The sequence below is a fragment of the Apodemus sylvaticus genome, chromosome 5 (genome assembly GCF_947179515.1).
Source record: "Apodemus sylvaticus chromosome 5, mApoSyl1.1, whole genome shotgun sequence".
Taxonomy (NCBI): Eukaryota; Metazoa; Chordata; class Mammalia; order Rodentia; family Muridae; genus Apodemus; species Apodemus sylvaticus.
The window spans coordinates 13403110-13416949 of NC_067476.1; the positions used below are offsets into that span (position 1 = coordinate 13403110).

Consider the following 13840-nt stretch of genomic DNA (forward strand, 5'->3'; position numbering starts at 1 on the left):
TTAGCAGTACCAGCCCACAGTACTTGTGAGAACTAAAAGAGACAGAACTTGGTATGAAACGCAGTGCTTTTAGAGAGATGCAGAGTCTGGTATGAGGGACTGACCTCGGGAGTAGTTATGAACAAATTCAATTTTCACATCTGGATGCTGAAATTAGTCACCATAATTTTTATTGTACTTTGTGAATTACTTAGCATCATGACTAGTATGTACTGTTGAGACAAGTTTCAGTCTTTTTTTAGAGTGATTAAATAAATTGATCTGCAGAGTAATATTAGAAACTTACACTACAACTGGGCGTGGTGGTTCATGCATTTAGTCCCAGTGCTTGGGAGGCAGAGATAGGTTGATCTATATTTGCTCTATATTTGGATATTGGACCCAGTCCTTGTTGTGGGACTGTCATCTGCTTTGAGCATTCTCCTTATTCATATACACTTAATTCTTAGCAAAAATTGTTTCTCATCATTTGTGAGGGAGCAATTATAGGTATAACTTAATGATATGAAGATTAAAGATTTGATGAAATTGTATATTGCTGGCAAAAGTTGTTGGTGAGAGGGTCACCCAGTCATTACTTGTCTGACTGTAAGTTGGTAAAAATTAGGTATAACTTGTGAAAAGACCTTGAGCAGTATTTATTTTAAGCTTTAGGATGGAGTTATGAATGCATTTAAGGTTGCAGCTTTAGTTTTAAAGGATTATAGACACAGAAACATGTTTATGTTCGTGGGTGTTTCCTGCAGCTGGGCATGGTGTCTACACCTATAATTCCATTGCTTGGGAAGCTGAGGCAGGAGGATCATAAATTTGAGGGCAATTTGGGCTACATAGAGAACTGGCATTTATTTTGGGTACTGGTGAGCACATGCTGCCATCACCTGTTTAGGGATGGGGGTGGGCCTGTGACAGCTACAGTCTTTACTTTCAGGTGGGGTGTGTGCATTGATGAAGTTGAAGTTGCTGGTCAATTAGTTGTGTTAAAAAAAAAAACAAAAAACAAAATCTAGGCCAACCACCAGCTGGCAAGATGTCTGAGTGGGTAAAAGCACTTGCCACCAAGTCTGATGAACTGGAATTCCAGGTTCGATTCCAGAACCCACATGATAGAAGGTACACAGGACTGTGGGGATGGGGCATACACAAGTATAAAAAGAGAAAGGACAACTAAGGTAGAGTATAGAGTTTTGTTTATTTCCTTGGGTGCATGTGCCATGGGACCTGGTGGAGGTGAGAGGACAGCTGTCAAGTCAGTCCTGGCCTCCCAGGAACCAAGCTCCAGCTATTAGGTCTGGCAACAAGCTCCTTACACGGAGCCATCATCTTCCTAATGGGTTATGTTTGAGGGGCTCTAAACCAGGAGTGGTTCAGCTGCTCTGCTAGGAAAGGCAAGGAAATAGTTACTGTAGTCTTACAGCTGTCTTATCTGATTCCTTCCACGGAGGATTCCCTAGTTACAGAAATACAAGTTAACTGTAGCAGTAGTTGACTGGCTGAGCTTAAATTCTGTTTTGCTATAATGTAAGCAAGCACTTAGGAGAAATAGATCAAGTCAGTTTTGTTTATGTTTACAAGTCAGGCAAGGTGGAAGTCCCCTATGTAGCCCAGTTGACTTTCTCTGCTCAGGGTGGCCTCTATCTTAATTTACTTTCAAAAGAGCAAATTCTATCAGTTTTATCAGTGAGAAAAAAATGAAGACAAGTTTATTTTTAAATTTTTCTAGTGCATTAAAAGGTATGAGTATTAAAGTGACATGATAAATTGTTGTAGTTCATAAGTGAAGTAGTATCAGTATACACATTAAGTATTATGACCAGTTAGGTAGTTCTTTTAACCATGTATGGCAATTCTCATGTATGTTGTATAAAAACATGCACAAAATTTAACAACTGTGTGAGCATATTTAAATTAGGAAAATAGCAGGCAAGTTGTTTCCTTTGTAAACTGCTCTGTCCAAAGCATTCTGTGTATTATCAGAATGAAAAATGACAGTACTTTGTCATCTGCTCAAATTGATACTGCACTCTTCAGGATGACAGCTGAAAAGGCCCACAGGTGCCATATAAAGAGGTGACCATGTTGTCATATTTCATTTCGGCATCCCTCTGCAAAGCCATAATTACCTAATTAGGTTGTTAATTAGGAGATTAGCATTTCACTATATTGATAGAATGCTCTTTACTGGTGTGGGGCTAGATACAGATTTGTCTGCCCTAATTTATAATCTCTGCCTGTTTTGTACTTATTTATTTGTTTAAGATCCTTGTGTGGAGCAATTGAGTTTATCTGAGAAACAGTTTGTTTACAAGCTAATGAAGCTTTGATAACTCTGAGCTAAGGTATGAATGGAACTAAAGAATGGCCGCAGCCCAAAGGAGATTATAAAAATTCTGAATTGATAGACATTCTGTTAGCATAGACAATAGAAACAAAAAAACAAACAAAAAGCATACAAATTCTGATTGTTGGAGTGACAAAATGCAAAATGGGAGTTGAAATGTTACAGATGTGTGTCCTACACCAGATGAAGGGCATTAGTTTTATTGACTGATGCACCACTTTCTTTTTTTTTTTTTTATTTTATTTTATTTTTTTTTTTGGATTTGGTTTTGTCAAGACAGGGTTTCTCTGTGTAGCCCTGGCTGTCCTGGAACTCACTCTGTAGACCAGGCTGGCCTCGAACTCAGAAATCCACCTGCCTCTGCCTCCCAGAGTGCTGGGATTACAGGCGTGCGCCACTACCGCCCGGCATCACCACTTTCATTTGTACCTGTACACAGTTCAGAAACTGAGGTTGCTCAGTCACTTGAGAATGAGTCTATCCACGACCTTAGTTTATTTCACGTGTACCTTCTGTCTCTTGGTCTCTTGGTACTGGAGACATTTTCCTACTCTTCTTTGGCCTGAGTCCTTCTGGAATTTGAAGTATTTCATAGTAACCTTATGTTGGTATTTGGATTATGCAGTGTGTCTCTTTTCAGGGCTCAGGGGCTCATTACTTCCTTTCTCAGCATAGTGCCTATAGTTTGGTATCACAGGTGCCTTCCTTACCTTCCAGTTCAGAGCCCCTTGCTCTAGGCCAGTAGCTCTCAACCTTTCAAATGCTGTAACCACTTAATACAGTTAGTTCCTCCTGTAGGGATGGCTCCCACATAAATTTATTTTTATTGCTACTTCAGAATTGTAATTTTGCAAGTGTTATGAATCACCATTAAGTATTTGATATGCAGATGGTATTAGGGGAACTGGTGAAAGGGTCATTCAACCCTCAAGGCCCACAGCTTGAGAAACACTGTTCTAAGCAGTACTTTATACTGCCCCTCCCTCCCTCTTCCTTCCTTCCCCTCCCTTTCCTTTCCTTCCCCTCCCTTTCCTTTCCTTTCCTTCCCCTTCCCCTTCCCCTTTCCCTTCCCCTTCCCCTCCCCTTCCCCTTCCCCTTCCCCTTCCCCTTCCCCTTTCCTTTCCTTTCCTACTTAGGATTTCATACTTTCATACTTAGGATTTCTCTATGTGGACCAGGTGGCTTTGAACACACAGAGATCTACCTGCCTCTGTTTCCCAGGTGCTGGATTAAAGGTGTGGGCCAAACAGAACTCAGAAGGATGAAGAAGTCAGGTGACTGAGCAGCAAATTTTCAGAGAGAAGTTTTTGTTCAAGGTTGGGTGAGAATATAGTTGAGTATGGGTAGAATAGAAAGCACTAAGGGGTGAGTGGAAATGAGGCCGGGCTGCTGTGTAGGCAAGGTTAAGGCATCTGAAGGAGTTTGGGAAGTCAGTGAAAGGCCTTAGGACATGTTGGGAAACAATTGTAGCTTCTGTCAACTCTGTGGCTTGCTTAGTCATTATTGAAATAGTGAGAAGTGATTAGTTCGAGAGAAGAGCCAGAATGCCCAGGATCCTGATTAAATGCCTGTAGGGTCCATACAAAGGAAGGCATGAAGGCTCCTGATTTCATAGTCCATTCTTTGTAATTTTATATCCATTTGAGAATATTTGCAAATCTTTCTGACCATTCCAGTATCTGTTTAGAGCAGTCACCCTAGTTTTCCTGCCCAGCTTCTGACATTTACTCTTCCACCTTCATCTTTGTGGCTTTGCTTTCAGCCTTTCATAGAGATGGAATTGTAATCTTTGACCTTTATTATCTGGGTTCTTTTGCCTAGCAAAATGTTGAAACAGCTAAGATCATATTCCATCCCCCTTTCTGATCAATAGTTCATCATGTGTTGGTACTGCTTCTTGTTTATTCCCTCACCTGCTGGACTTTTTGGTTATTTCTTTCTTTGGCTATTATGCTACTTTGCACATTGATGTACAAACTTGTGTATGAACATGTATGTTCAGGTCTCTAGGTGCATGTTGACCCTTCTGGCTCACATGCTAACCCTTGTGAGGCTATGTCCAGTTGTCTCCCAGAGTGGCTGTGCTTACACTCCCATCACATCTTTACTAGGCCCTAGTGGACAGTGGTGGAGGTCAAGGAAGGTTTGTCATGCAAGCCTTCCTCGAAAGGACTTCTGGTCCAGTAGAGCTTCTGAGCTAGGGAAGGAACTACTTAGAATTTGGGAATTTATATAGTATGCTTAATATAGGCAGAGGTTCTCTGTGTGCGTGCATGCCAATGTGTGGGAATATGCACGTGTCAGAGTGCCTGTCTGCCTCTTATTCTGCCTCTGTCTCAGTCTTTATTTCACTGTCTCTGTCTCTCACTTTGTCTCTAATACAGCCTCTGGGTTTTCTTTGTAGGGCTTCATGCTTGCGAGCCTACCTTTACACTGTCGCTGTTTCTTGGGCTTTCTTGCCATACATACTCCCTGGGCAAGCTCATTCACACCTATGGCTTCATCTGTCACACGTATGTTGATGTCTTCCAGAGTTACACAGAGTTTTCTCCAGAGCTACAGGTATGTCTCTCCTCAGCCCCCAACAGTTAGCCAAGCTGGTTTCAAACTGTGTCCTTACTGCCTCTGCCTCTAAAGTACTAGTATCCCAAGTGTTAAGTTTGGGTCTTGCTAATCTCTTTGGGTAATCCATAGTCAAGTTCATTGTGTCTGAAAATAATTCATTATCTGCACCCCACCCCTTCTCTCACTCCCATTTCCACCCCAGCCTGCCTGCTGACCTGTTCCTGCTTAAAGTCTTAAATGTTTATTTGTATGTCACATACACAGAGGTCAGGCAGGTATCAGTTCTCCATTGATTGTGTGGGTTCTGGGGATTAGACTCAGGTAGTCTTGGCAGCAAGTATCTTTACCTGTTAAGCCATTCTGCGGTCTGTGTTTCATTGTTGGTAGTGTAAAGGTTCCCCTACAGCCACTCACAGTCACCAAGCTCTCCCGCTTTTTGTCTCTGGAATCATTCTTGAGTTTATGGAAACACCTTAACTGCTTCACTTGAGACTTCATCCTTTCTTCCATGGGCTGTTGTCACAGCTTCACAAACAGCTTCTGTCCTGTACGCGGGTTAATCTGTATGACAGATGCCATAGTCTCTGAAATGCTAATCTAATCAGCAACTTTGAACGGTGTGTAGTTTTAGTGATATAATGTGCTTTGCTGTGTCTAGCTTCAGTACCAGGCTGTATTGTAGATTGCCACTTGGCTTGTCCTCTAACCATCTAACTTCTTTCTTATCTTTGTAGATTAATCATAGACCAGAGAATAATAGCAACAGTACTAGTAGGCATCCTTGTAGTACTTTCTATGGGCCAGGCAGTGTCACAAGTACATAACATTCATTCATTCATTCATTCATTCAGTCAGTCAGTCAGTCAGTCATTCTTTTTTTTTCTTCTTAGTGTAGAATAGAGTTTATTCAGGGCATGGGGAGGGGAGTTAAGAGGGTAGTAGCTATGGCAGAGAAAGGCAGAGAGAGAGTAGAGGCACGCCATGAACACTTGGAGATGGGGAGAGGGGGAATAGGGAAGGGGGGGAGGGAAGAGCATGGGAGCAAGAGCCCAGGAGAGCAAGAAAGGAACAAGACAGTCAGTCATTCTTTACAAGGTACTAAATAGCTATCAAAATGATTCCTATTTCCAGATGAGGGAATAGATATAGAAGTTTTTACTCTCTACAGGTCCTACAGTGAGTAAGTGAGTGCCCAAGTCCAGATTTGGACCCAAGTAGCTTTGATTGTTCTCAGCCTCTCAGACCTGCCTTTCCTGCTGATTTTCTCGGCCTCTTATCCCCCAATTCCTTTAACTTACTATAAGAATCCTGTCTTTGATTCCATACCAGTTCGACTCAGAGATGACCTGATGTTAATTTAAAGTCCATAGGATGGAACTAAAGGGGATTTTATTTTATTGTATACTTTCTGGTCAGGGAGCCAGCACTACAGAGCAGTACCGGCTCCTTTATGCCTCTCTTTAGGTAGGTAAGTTGGAAGCGATGGCCTTTGTTGTCTTGGCCACACTCATGTCTTGGAAAGCTTTGTCTGAGCACCCACTTTCATCTGGCTGTGTGTTAGTTGTGTTTCCATAGCACTCTGATGGAGTCCTGCAGGGTGGTCCTCATGCTTTATGGTGAGCATTTATATTCTTGTGTTTTCTCCCTTGTCTGACACTCCTCTTTCAGATGGGGACTGCAGCTGAGCACCTGTTACCCTGACTCAGAGCATGTGGTGGGAGGGACAGATGTTTGTACACTCACTTAGATGAGTGTGCACAGTGGGTTTAGGAGTGTGGTTAGTGGACTAGAGGTAGAATATGTGGGTTCAGGGTAGAGTCCTGGAGTCAGCTGCCTGGACTTTATCATGGCTTCACCTATTACTTGTTTGGCTTGGCAAGTTTGTGCCTCAGTTTAATGATCTGTAAAACATGGGTAATAGTAGAATCAATGTCATAGTTTTGTGAATGAAAACAGTAGCTTTTCAAACCATAGTTAGGGCCCTGATAATGGGAAACTGGAATTAGGTTTCCTTAGTGGTCCATACATGCCACAGTGTTCTTATCTAGGTCAGAGAACAACTTGAGGGAGTTACTTCTTTCAACCATGGTATTGGTATTGAACTATGATTCTCAGTTTTGGTGGCAAGCATCTTCGCTTGCTGGGACAGCTTGCCAGCCCCTGAGAGATCCCTCTAACATGTGTTCAATCTTGTCACATTGCTTTTCTCACAAGCCTCCAGTAAAGGAAATAAAGGAATATCTGCAAGTATTTGCCCTGTTCTTCCAGATCTTACTCTGTGCTGCTTGCAGAACTACTGGGTACTTATTGAATTGTGACAGGCATATCCCTGAAGTCTCTAACGTGGCAGCTCTCTTCTCTCAAATGCTCACATGCCCTTGACTTTTTCTGTCTCGACTTAGATGGTGACTAAGAAGTACCTTAGGGCTAGTCATATGCTAACTTGTTTACAGTTGCAACCTAGTACCCCCACCTATTCTGCTGCATTCTCCCCTGTGCTGTGTTCCACAGTGCTTCTGGCTGGCCTCATTAGAACAGGAGCTCCATGAAGGCAGGGTTGTGGGTGTAAATGCACATGGTGTTCTGTATCTAGAGGAGTGCCTGGCAGATGCCAGCATTGTTGCTATCCAGTGCATAGTTGCTGAATATACCCATTCGGTACTTAGTTATTGTTATGGGTGGATTCATTACTTAGAGATAGACAGGCCCTGCAGTGCAGTGGAAATAGAAAGTAACACCTAACTTGGGATTCATTAGGAAATTCCTGAAAGAATTTACCATTGAGCCTGAGTTTTGAATATGAGTAGGAGGCACCCAAGTAAAGAAGTGTACTTGTGTGTGGAGAATGTTGGATGTCTTCCTGTTTGTTTGTTTGTTTGTTTGTTTCTTTATTTTGAGGTAGTCTCTCACTGAACCTGGGGCTCACATATTTTAGCTGTACTGGCAGGCCAGCATGTAAATCCTGTAAATCCTCATGATCCTGCCTCCCCAGTGCTAAGATGATAAGCATGCTCCCAGGTCCTCATTGTTGTATGGCTAGTATTTAAAGTACTTGATCACCTGAGCCATCTTCCCAGCCAGGCAGACAATTTTGTAGGATAAGGATGAACAAATGTAACTTGCGATTGCTGTTTGTTTTTATAACGGTCTCCTTGCAGTCTTAAGTGCTGAGAACTTGCTATGTGTTGATGATGACTTCGACCCTCTAATCCTCAGGCTTTCCTCTCCCAAGTACATGATTATGGATGTACACCACCATGTCTGGTTCGTGCAGTGTGGAGATCTAACTCAATATTTTGTACATTATAGTGAGCACTCACCAACTGATTGACATACTCAAACCAGCTTTTTTCTTTTTTCTTTTTTTTAAAGACAGAGTCTCATTGTGTAGCTCTGGCTATCCTGGAACTTTCCAAGTAGACCAGACTTGCCCTTTGAACTCAGAGAGATCTGCTTGCCTCTGCCTCCCTAGTGTTGGGATTAGAGGCTCTCATACCTGACTTGCAGTTTGTTTTTATAGCAGTGATTTGAGCTCTAGGTCTCAGATCTAGACCTATCAGAACTATCAGAACACATGGGGCAGGAGCTGGTAAAAGGTACCGAAATAAGTGACAGGATTTGTTTAGATTGTAGATATTTCAAGTATAGATTTTAGTAGCAAAGTTCTTTGGTTTAGTTAGAAACAGTTCTGAGGGAATCAGAAATGACCACAGATGTCTTTTAAGTCACATATTAAGGTTTCTTGGCCTCAGCATTGTTGATACTGACATTTTGATGGTACAGTTCTTTGTTGTGTTTCCTTGTGTATTGTGGCATAATTTGCAACATCCCTAGTGTTCATCCTCATGTCAGTATCACCCATTCCCAGGGTGACAACCAGAGATATCTCCAAACATTGTCAAATGTCTGATACTGTTGCTATTGTTGAGTCTTCAGCAAGGGATTTAAGGAGAGAAACAGTCATATCTTCATAAAATAACTACCTTACTAATCAAGAGTTCAGTCAAGCAGTTTGGAGCAGAGACAGTCTCTTAGAAATGATATTTCTACAGCTAACTAATGAAGGCAGAAATAAAGTGCCTGTAAGACCACTTGGGCCTGGGATTCAGAGCAGAATTTGCAAGGGGTGAGATGCTTGTATTGGATGGAAGAGAATGATTGGCTGTGTTGGAGAAGAGCACATTTCAAATATTCCCCAGGACCAGAAGATGCACAGTTTCCCTGAGAATTGTAGAAGGTGGAGAGGAGGAGGAATGGAGACACCAGGCTCTAGGGAGCCCTTTATGCTCTCTTCAGAGGTCTTTAAGCTTATGCCTGACAATCATCTCAGACTTATGGTACAAACAGGATAACCAGAGAGGAGTCAAGCTCCAGCTGGGTTCCCCTCCCCCAAGATCTCAAGAGGTTGAAAGAAAGAATGTAGTTGGTGATGAGCTTCTGAGCTTCTTAGGTTGTTACAACCGGTAGGATGTCTTTCTCATGACAGAGGCCCCTGTTGTGTTTAGTTAAGGGCTGAGACATTCTTTGTGCCCTTGCTCCTTGCTGTGTGGTTCTGAAAATCAGCATTTGCTTCTTTGAGGTCCTTGGGAATCTCTTTGGTTTACCATTTCCCTCTTCACTTTGCTAGGAAGTCTTATGTGACAGAATGTCACCAAGGGGTTGTACATTCACACTTTGTCATGTCCTTTTGTCTATAGTGTGTATGGTCTCACCTATACTCATGGAGTACTATATATCAAAGAAGTGGATGATGCAGAGGCTAGACTCTACAGCTGCCTTAGAGTTCTGTCTCCCCTATAAACCTGTCCCTTAAGGGCAGTCAGTGGTCAAGTCTGCCCTATTTCTCCACAGTCTCTGTCTCTGCAGCCTGACACATTGTAATAACATTTATCAAATGAGTAAAGTCTATGAGTGAGTACTTGGTAGGCAAGTGAGCAGTGCTTTCTCATAAGTCTTTAAACCAATGATTTCATATTGAAAACAATCTAGTCCCTTTGACATTGTTTATGTCTTCACTCTAGAGAAAACTATAAACATTTTTACCTGAGATCTTGAAGTAAAATCTCAAATTATTTATTTTTACAGCTGTCAATCAAGCCTATTATGTCAGACAACACCAAAAAATAATTTAGGACTACATTGTAGGAAACTGGCAGATTTCTTATAATCGCTGAAATCATTATCAGGTTTGGAGCTTTGAGGGTGGTGTGTTGTCTGAAGTTTTGCTGCAACTGCTAGTTAATAAATATTATTTCAGGAACCTAAAAGTGCTGTCTTCTAACAGGGAAGTAACACTATAATGTGTGAGTTCTCTATTATTGTTGTTAACTTGGTGGTCAGTGCTTACATTCTCTGGACTTGTCGTCAGGAAAATCTTAGGCAGACTTTCAACTTGGAGTTGTTCATTGAGAAGGAATGATGCTAAAGCCAGTTTTATCTTCACCCTTGATAATCCTTGCCATTGATATTTGGGTTCAGGAAAACCTCTGTGTGTGCTGGGAAACTGAACCACACAAAAACAAGCATTGTACATTTTTCTGGCTTATCAATTTTGATAACTCTTTTCCTAAAGATTTATTATTTTAATTATGCTAATGTGTGTGGTGGGGGTATATGCTCAGGAGTGGTGATGCCAGAGGAGACCAGCATTGACCGGAGGATCCCTAGGAGCTGGAGCTATTGTAGGTGTTGACTTGTGTGCTGGGAACAAAACTGGGGATCTCTGGAAGAGCAATTTGTGCTCTTCCCACTGTCAGCCACCTCTTCAGGCTGGTGGGTGTTTGTTTTTGTTGTTGTTTTTCCTCTAGACTACCTTGAACCTGCAGTGTAGCTGAGGATGACTTTGAATTTGTGGTCCTACTGCTACTGCCTCCCAAATGGAGAAACTACAGGCCTGAGCCATTTTTGTGTGTGTGTGTGTGTGTGTGTGTGTGTGTGTGTATTTTTTGTTAAAAAAAATAGAGGTATAGTTGTTTTGTTTTTGTTTTGTTTTCTAATAGTATAGAATGTAACTAATGAGTTGTAAGAACAAGTTTCCTGGCCTGGTAGCAGTGACCTAGCCTTTAATCCTGGCACTTGGAGAGCAGAGGCAGGAGTGAAATACAGAGTGATTTCCAGGACAGCCAGGGCTACACAGAGAAACCCTGTCTCCAAAATCTCAACCAAAACCAAAACTCCCAAACTTCTTGGCACTGTGGATGCCACACCCAATAGTAATGTTTGCCTAGCATGTACACACCACACACATAAATCTGAAGATGGCCCAGTTGCCATGTAAGTATGTAGACCTGAATTCAGATCCCCAGAACATAAAACCTGGGTACAGATGGTATACCTGACATCCTAGCAATAGGGTTGTGGGGACAGATTGTAGGGTTGTGGATCCCTGAAGCTCATTGGCCAGACAGTCTAGCTGGATTGTTGTGATTTAGGTTCAGAGACTCTGTCTTAGAAAATAGGATGGAGAGTGCTTGAGGAAGACAACTCAGTGTCCGGCTTTAGCGTCCACAGAGACACGTTCATGTGCCTGTGCAGAACCTATCTACACCTGCCTGAACATATATGTATAGCACACATAGTTTTTCTTTTGATGATGAATGGGAAGTAGTCCAAAGCCAGGCATTTAGAGGCCAAGATTTTGAAATTGCATTTCCACTACATTTGCTCAGTATAATGATAATATGAACCCAGATTCAAGGACAGGGCAGTGGGCTTTAACTGATTGGCTTGATATGAAGAGCTGCAGAAAGATACCTGCCTTGTGTCCAGTAAGGTATTTAATTCCTGTAAGGCTTTGTTTACAAAACAAAGATGTTATTATATCCTAGTCTGGCTGTTAAAAAGTACTGCTCATGGGAGAAGTCAGCAGGACTCATCTACCACTATTCTTGTGTTTCTGCCTAAGCGAAGCCCATTCATCCTTAAAATGCTGTCACTTCCTTTCTGGGACTGTCTTGAAAGCACACAGCCATTGGGAGTTGGTGTGTGTGTTGCACTGAGTCCTGTTGGGTCTGTGTGGAAGAGTGCATGCATGTGCTGGCACTGTCAGTCTGTGGAGGGCCAGCACACTGGTAGATTCCTAGTCTCCCTCTAAGATAGTGAATGAATCTTGTTCAAAAGAACTACAAACTACTTTTCTTTGCTGCAGCTATTGTTGCTTTTATTATCTTCAAGTAGTTTTACTCAAAGGGTAGGAATAGAAATAGGGGAGGGTAAGTAAACTTCAAATACATGTTCTCACTGTCTCTGTACACTGAGGTTAGGCATGATCACGTGGAGAAGGTTTAATCCCCAGAACAATTTTAAAAAGCCCTTTTTGTTTGTCTGAAAAATAAAGGCTTAATTTAGAGAACATTGGAGAACATTGGGGAAAGAAATTTAGAAACAATAAACCACAGTTTATTTTAATAGTCTTTTAAATTATTTTCAAATTCCAGGAAGCATGAATTCTGAACTTTAACTGGATCAGAGAATGTTGATCATAGTCAAAAGATAGTCCTTTGATTTCTATGAATGGAAAACTACATATACAATGAAAGAGCTTTGTTGGGCTGGAGAGATGATGGCTCAGCAGTTAGGAGCACTGACTACTCTTCCAGAGGTCCTGAGTTCAATTCCCAGCAATCACATGGTGGCTCACAACCATCTGTAATGAGATCTGATGCCCTCTTCTGGAGTGTCTGAAGACAGCTACAGTGTACTCATATAAATGAAATAAATAAATCTTAAAAAATAAAAAGATTTATTTAAAAAAAAAAAGAAAGAGCTTTGTTTTCCTAACTTATGACCATTCTGTATCGTGGTAGATAAATGAGACTGCTTTTATTAGTCTGTAGTAAGGACTTCTGTATGGGAATCAGGTTATTGTGCCTAATATTAACAGTGTCAAGTCAAGGTACATCGTGGAAAGGTTTTAAAAAAAAAAACAAAAAACCTCACATCTGCTGTTACATGTTGTTAACTCCCTTAGCAGACGTTAAATCATTTCAAGTACAATAATAGTGTGGGAGGTAAATTAACTAACCATTAACAATCTTATAAATACACAATTAACATGCCAGCATTTATATGACACATTGATGGGGCCGCAGTAATTTTTGATTGGGAGTTTGCAGACCTTTGAGAAGCCTCAGGCTGTTGCTTATTCAGATAGATTTTCACAGACTGCAGGTGAGGGCTGCTATTCCTCTGGAGAGCAATGGGTGTGGTACTTGGAAAGAGAAGGAGCTGAGGGCTGTTGGTAAGCACGGGCTTGAACATTGAGTTTTCCCTGCAGGTCCTTAGGGGGTGGAGAAGTACAGGGAGGGCTCAGTGCTTAGGGTGAGTTATTTGAAGAAAGATAAAATAATACAGCTATGGATTTATAGCTGAGGTTGCATCAATTAGTAAAATTTTCAAAAGTGTCCTTGGGTAGGGTTGGAGGCATAACTAGAGGCAGAGTGCTTGCTTGCCAAGCATGCAGGAAGTTCCCAGGTTTGGCCCCCAGCATTCCAACCAATCAGCCAGGCGGAAAACGGATTTAGACTTAACTTGTTATGTCTAACAAGACTTAACAAGAGCTCCGCAGTTTCAGGTCGAAAGCAAATGAGCTCTTACATTCCTCCATGTGGGACATTTTTGATGTTTTCCTTCCTTCCTTCCTTCCTTCCTTCCTTCCTTCCTTCCTTCCTTCCTTCCTTCCTCCCTCCCTCCCTCCCTCCCTCCCTCCCTCCCTCCCTCCCTTCCTCCCTTCCTTCCTCCCTTCCTTCCTCTTTCCCTCCCTTCCTCCTTCCCTCCCTTCCTCCCTTCCTTCCAAAATAATCTTTTTCAATAATTATTGCAGGTTTTGCTTACTTTTTCTTCTGTTGTTAAAAAAAATTACTATAGCATTAGCAGAGAGTAGCTAAGGGTCTTGTTTATAGCTGACACATTTGTGTCTTAAAGCTTTTATGAAGA

The 13840-nt window shown here is 41.8% G+C and overlaps 1 protein-coding gene across 10 annotated transcripts in view; it reads left to right on the forward strand.

Moving 5' to 3' along the window:
• The window catches only part of Mapkap1 (MAPK associated protein 1), a 212706-nt gene that overhangs the window by 6044 nt on the left and 192822 nt on the right, over nt 1-13840 (forward strand). Inside the window, exon 1 of one of the 10 annotated variants that reach the window (XM_052182249.1) lies at nt 4882-4903. The exons of the other annotated variants lie outside the window; for them this stretch is intronic. The gene's annotated coding sequence lies outside the window, so the exon portion shown is untranslated. Of the gene's footprint in view, nt 1-4881; nt 4904-13840 lie in introns of those variants that run through there. 10 annotated transcript variants of the gene reach the window in all.